The following is a 6796-nucleotide window of genomic DNA, read 5'->3' as shown; positions in this document are numbered from 1 at the left end:
GGCGGGAAGCCTGCTTCTCCCTCTCCCACTCCCCCTGCTTGTGTTCCTGCTCTCACTGTGTCTCTCTCTGTCAAATAAATAAATAAAAATCTTTTTAAAAAATTAAAAAAAAAAAAAGGACCTACCTGTGAGCCCTGAAACCATAAATCCTAGAAGAGAGCACAGGCAGCAATTTCTCTGACATCGGCTATAGCAACATTTTTCTAGATATGTCTCCTGAGGAAGGGAAATAAGAACAAAAATAAACTATTGGGACCACATCAAAATAAAGTGTCTGCACAGCAAAGGAAACAGTTGATAAAACTAAAAGGCAACCTACGGAATGGGAGAAGATATTTGCAAATGACATATCGGACAAAGGTTAGTGTCCAAAATATATAAAGAACTGATACAACTCAACACCCAAACCCCAAATAATCTGATTTAAAAATGGGTGGAAGACATGAACAGACATTTCTCCAAAGAAGACATCCAGATGGCCAACAGACACACAAAAAGATGCTCAACATCACTCATCACCAGGGAAATGCAAACAAACAAACAAACAAAAAACAGTGAGATACCACCTCACACCTGTCAGAATGGCTAAAATCAACAACACAAGAAATGATAAGTGTTGGCAAAGATGTGGAAAAAAAGGAACCCTCATGCTCTGCTGGTGGGAATGCAAACTGGTGTAGCCACTGTGGAAAACAGTATGGAGGCTTCTCAAAGAGTTAAAAATAGAACTATCCCTACAATCTAGTAATCACACTACTGGGTGTTTACCCCCAAAATATAAAAACACTAATTCAAAGGGATACAGGCACGCCCATGTTTATTGCAGCATTATTTACAAGAGCCAAATTATGGAAGCAGCCCACGTGTCCATCTATTGATGAATGGATAAGGAAGATATGATACACACACACTGGAGTATTATCCAGCCATAAAAAGGAATGAAATCTTGCCATTTGCAACAACGTGGATGGATCTAGAGTATTATGCTAAGCGAAGTAAGTTAGAGAAAGACAAATACCATATGATTTCACTCATATGTGGAATTTAAGAAACAAAACGAACAAGCAAAGGGAAAAATAAGAGAGGGACAAACCAAGAAACGACCCTTAACTATAGAGAACAAACTGCTGGTCACCAGAGGACAAGTGGGTGGGGGGATGGGCGAAACAGGTGATGGGGATTAAAGAGAACACTTAACGATGAACACAGAGTAATGTAAAGAATTGTTGAGTCGGGCGCCTGGGTGGCTCAGTCGGTTAAGCGTCTGCCTTCGGCTCAGGTCATGATCCTGGAGTCCCTGGATCGAGTCCCGCATCAGGTTCCCTGCTCGGCAGGGAGTCTGCTTCTCCCTCTGACCCTATCCCCTCTCATGTGTTCTCTCTCTCTCATTCTCTCTCTCTCAAATAAATAAATAAAATCTTTAAAAAAAAAAAAGAATTGTTGAGTCACTATATTATACACCTGAAATTAATAAAATGCTGTATGTTAACTAACTGGAATAAAAATTGTAATAAAAATGCGCATGTGCTACACGTCGTTTATGGATACATACACATTTAAAGTAAAAACGAAACATGACAAGGAATTGATAAACCCCAGTTTCGGCATGGAGATGCCTTTTGGGGAGGAAGGTCAAAGGGAGGGGGCTTGGAGCTTTCCTTATACAGAGGGCAGAAGGAACTACTGTAGCAAAATGTTATTTCCTTCAATGAAATTGTTTATACTTAAATACTAGAGTTAGGGTGGCCTCCAGAGAGGTAGCTTGAACACATCTGGAGAATCTAGTAACCTGAAGAATGTTGTATTTTTGTCCAAGAGAGAAGGGCCAGAAGGCGTTCATTTCCCCAAACCTTGCCTCTCACCTGGAGGCTCGGCAGAGAGGCTGGTGTAGTTCCCAACTCTAACCACTAGATAGTGCCAGCAACCTGAACCAAGGAAGAAGCGATTTTTTTTGCAAGACAAAGCAGAGGAGAGAATGTATCTGAGAGCAGGAGAGGCAGGTAGAGGTAGAAAAGAGCGCCCAGGTAACAAAAGGACCCCTAGCTGACGCAGCAATACCATTCACAGGTATTGATGAAGTGTCTATTTCTTAATACTTGAAATTATCCAAGATGCAGTTCTTCGGCATTAACAAGGGGTCAAGCTCCCACCCCCACGTCTGACTGATATTTCACTCCTGTCCACTGAATGACCCAGAGGTGAATGTACCCTCTGGAAGGGGGAATGATCCGTTTTTTAGTCTCAAGTGTCTGGACTTCGGCATAAAGGCCCTAAGTTCACATCCTGGCCCTGCTTCTGACCAGCTGTGTGACCTTGGGTTAATGTCTTAACCTCTCTGGGCCTCAGTTTTCTGATCTGCCAACTGGGGATAATAATAGTACCTACTCTGGACTGTTACAAGGGTTAAATGAGATTACACACATGGAGCCCCTGGCACATAGGCGGCCTTTGCCAAACGGAAGAAACATTAGGTGCTAATGCCCACACCACTCTAAAGTAAGTATTTCCAGGGAGTGAGCATGAGGTGTCAAGCCAGCAACACAGTGAACAAAGTTTAATGCTCTCCTGAGGGATCAAGATATTCCCAAGCACCCAGCCATGGGGAAAGAGAGTAGTTAGATATGTGATGAACGTGTAAAAGATGCAGCTGGAGACCCCAAGGGTGGGGGAATGACACCATTCTTTCCTTCTTTTACTCCTTAGACAAGTATTAGGAGGCCAGCTTCCTTTGTAGGCCGTGAGACACTGTGGTGAGTAAGACACACTGCCCCACCCCCACCCCAGGGACACACAACCCAGTTGGGGCAGAACAAACCTGTGAGGGTTTGGAGGCAAAGGGTGTGAGATCAGGGATTAGATCATGAGTCCGAATCATGAGGCCCCGTGTGTCCAGCAGAGGTGGGCAGGCCTGTCAAAAATAAGTCTCTTTGAAACAAAACAAAACACTATTTGTCAATATGTTCTAGCCCAGTGACATTTTAAAATAACATTATGGAGCATATTTGCATATCATGTAGCTCACCCTTTTCATGGGTGCAATTCAGTGATTTTTAATAAATTTACCAGGTTATGCAACCATCACCATTAATCAGCTTTAAACCAGTTCATCTCCCCAGTATGCTCCCTCCTGGATATTTACTGTTATTTCCTGTCCCCACCCCAGGCAACCACATCTGCTTTCTGTTTCTATGGCTTTGCCTTTTCTGGATATTTCATGTAAATAGGTCAATAACGTATGGTCTCTTGTGTCCAGCTTCTTTTCCTGAGCACCATATTTTCAAGGTCATTCATGTCATAGCATGTATCTGTAGACTACTCCTCTTTATTGCTGACTAGTATTCCATTATAAGGACATTTAGGTTGTGTCCCATTTCTGTCTGATCTACCAAATTTTAACCTAGGGCCAGGGGGTGGACTTCACACATTCTGTCAGCTTCTTGACATGACATGCACAATGAGTGTGTGTGATTTTTATGGGAGAAGTTCTGTAATTTCCACAGACTCTCCAAGGGTACGATGACCATCCTCCCATATACAGAAACACGACTCTGGACTAAGTGAAGTTGGTTCAGTCTAAATTAGGTGGAGTTATTTATCGTTCTGGTCAAAAAATGTGGGCCTTTGGGTGGGGACATTGCCCAGAGCATTTCCTGGTGGAAGCTGGAGGACAGTGGCCAGCAATGACCAAACAGACATGATCCTGAACCCATGTCCAGGCTGCACCGGCCCAGCAAGGATGGGGGGTAGGTGGTTCTAGAAGTGTGCCTGTGGCAGTTCTTCCTGGGGACAGCATTAAGAAGAATGCCAAGGTTCCCAGGCTAGCCCACCACATGTGTTAACACCCAACCCTGTGCCCCAAGTGGGGGGATTCAGGGGAAAGAGAGAGAAGGGGGAGAAAAGTTCCCAACCCCGTTCCTAATACAAGAAAGCAAGAGCCTCCTTCTTAGAAAATTGGTAGCATTTTATTTGGGGGAAAAGAATCTGAACCTACAGAAAAATGGAAAGACTACTACGAAAAACCACTACGACAAATTCATGTGTCCCTCCCATGGATCCACCCAGTGTGAATGTTCTCCCATTGAGCCACCTCTCTATCCCTTTTGCTGACCCATTTGAAAGCACTTTGCAGACATCTAAATTAAACTTTAACCCTAAACCCTTCATTGTGTATTTCCTACGGTTAAGGACAATGCCTATAAAACCACAAACCACTACCCTACACAATTTAATTTCAGTATAATAATATTATCAATTATACCCCACATTCAAATTCCTCCAATTACCCCCAATACTGTCTTTTAGAGGTTTTGGTTTTTTTTTTAATCCAAGATCTAATCAAGGACTAGGCCTTGCATTTGGTTGTCATGGAAGCTAGATTTGGAACTGAACCAAAATTAATGAAAATTGCTAGCCTGTGTGAGAACTTGAAGGGCCCAGGCGTGGGAGGGAAGGACGGCGCAGAGGGCATCTCGGGGACCCTCAGAACAGCTTGGTGGGGGCTGCTGCCCACGTTTATAGAGGAAAGGTGGGAGGTAGTGTCCTTATCAGAGAGCTGAGCTGCCATCGCCCGGGTGTGGTAGATGAGAAAAAGCCGCAAAGCCTTGCCCCAAGTCCTCCGGCTTGAGAGTGGGGAAGCTGGGATTTGAACCCACTCTGGCTGACTCTGATCAAACCAAACGCACAATCCGGTGGCGCCGCTGGGGCGAAGCCAAGACGCAGGACCCCAGAGTGCGCGGATCCGGGGTGCGCGGTTCCAGGGCACAAAGCTTGAGCCCTGGCTCCCTGCACGGTTTCCTGGGGTTTGGGGGGCGGGGGGGCGTCTCTCCTCCACCTGAGATCTCACATACGTTTTTTGAAAGAGCCTGAACAACGGAAAGAAGGGTCCAGCCGTGGAGGTGGGGAGCCTTAGGCTGCCACTCGTGCTTCCTTTGACGTTTAAATAATAAAATCAAAAGCACCATAATGTGCGCGTATATTTTTAAATATTTTTTTTAAATCACAGAAACAGGACACGGGCCTGAAGAAAATGAGAAAATACACAAGCAAAAATAAGCCAAAATGTCACATCCCCACCACCCAGACATCATAGCTGTTCAAATACTAGACTTCCAGATCTTTCACCAGGCAGGTGCTTACCCAGGTTAGGGCTTTGTTTTCCGGACTGAGACCCCACACAACAGGATCACTGGGTGAGGAGGTGCTGCAGCTTTATAGGAGAATGTCCATTGTTCCCCGGAGGGGCCGATTTAATGATCCTGATGTGCTTTCATGTGGGGGACCAAGCAAAATACACTGTTTTATGACCTGCTTTAATCTGCCAGTGATTTCCATGTTTCCATTTCAGACAATTCTCATCTTACTTAAAGCAAGATTTTATTTAAGATTTCCCAGTTAAGGGTGCCTGGGTGGCTCAGTTGGTTAAGCGACTGCCTTCGGCTCAGGTCATGATCCTGGAGTCCCGGGATCGAGTCCCACATCGGGCTCCCTGCTCAGCGGGGAGTCTGCTTCTCCCTCTGACCCTCCCCCCTCTCATGCTCTCTCTCTCTCATTCTCTCTCTCAAATAAATAAAATCTTTACAAAAAAAAAAAGAAAAAAGATTTCTCAGTTAACCCCACCCTGTTTTTCATAGCTGGTTTGTGCATACTGGCATTCAAGCAGGGCGTGCATGACATCTGATTGTATGTCCTCGGGGTTCTAAGCTAGTGTGCCCCCTTTTTGTGACAGTGACCTGTTGGGAGATGGAGCCAGGTGTTCCAGGGAAAGCCCCACCCCCTAGATTTGTCCCTTGCTGCCTTTTGGTGTGATGGAATGTATTCCTCCATCCCCCATATTTCCTCTAAACGGGAAGTTAAAGCAAGGCTGGATGGTGTGAAATATGAGACCCTGATTAAAATCTCCCACAATCCGGGAGTGCCAGGGTGGTGCAGTCGGTTGAGCTGGTTTCGGCTTGGGTTTTAAACTCCGGGCCACGGTATCGAGCCCCAAGTTGGGCTCTGCACCCAGCGAGGAGTCTGCTTGAGGCTCTCTCTCCCTCTCCCTCTGCCCCTCCCCACATGCTCATGTGCTCTTTCTCTCTCAAATAGATAAATAAATCCTTAAAAACTATATAAATAAATAAAATCTCCCACGATACAGAAGTGTGTAATTAAGGAGAGATGGTCAGCCCCCCACCTTTCTGGTCCTTCTCCCCAGAGATGCCCAGTTACTGGCTGGCTGTCCCTACTTCCAGACCTTTTTCTCTGCTTCTACAAATGGATGGCTGTTTCTATGTGTGGATATTTGCTGTTGTTTGTACAAAAAAAAGGCGGGGGGATGGATACTGTAGCTATTGTTCTGGAACTTTTTAAAAAAATGTGACCACCTCTCCCTAGTTTGGCCGTCTCTCCACGTCTTGATAGTGAACCTCTGTCAATATAACCTAAGATCACATTAATTTTGCTGACTAAAAGCCATACTTCTTTTGTGTATAAGCTGCTGTTAGTTCGTGGCAAGTGTGGAGGACCTAAATGCAAATTCTGTGGACCAGAGAGCATCGAACTTACTCAACAGACTTTCAACTCCTCCCCCCACCCCTATCCCTACCAGCCCTTCCCCTAATGCAATCCCCTCCTGGTTCCCATTGCTCTGGGGATGAAGTTCAAACCTCTTGCCTGGCCCTGCTTCCCTGCTCCGTACCCCTCCGTACCTTTGCACGTTCTGTGCTCTCTGCAGTACCCCCCCCCCCCCCAGCCCCGAGCTTCTCCGGCACTGGCTGTCTCCGGCTCTAGAAGAAAAGTCGCTACAAACAGGTGATCA

Source organism: Leptonychotes weddellii, chromosome 14, assembly GCF_054177405.1.
Source record: "Leptonychotes weddellii isolate Sample4059 chromosome 14, ASM5417740v2, whole genome shotgun sequence".
Lineage (NCBI taxonomy): Eukaryota > Metazoa > Chordata > Mammalia > Carnivora > Phocidae > Leptonychotes > Leptonychotes weddellii.
Note: the sequence above shows the minus strand (reverse complement) of the source record.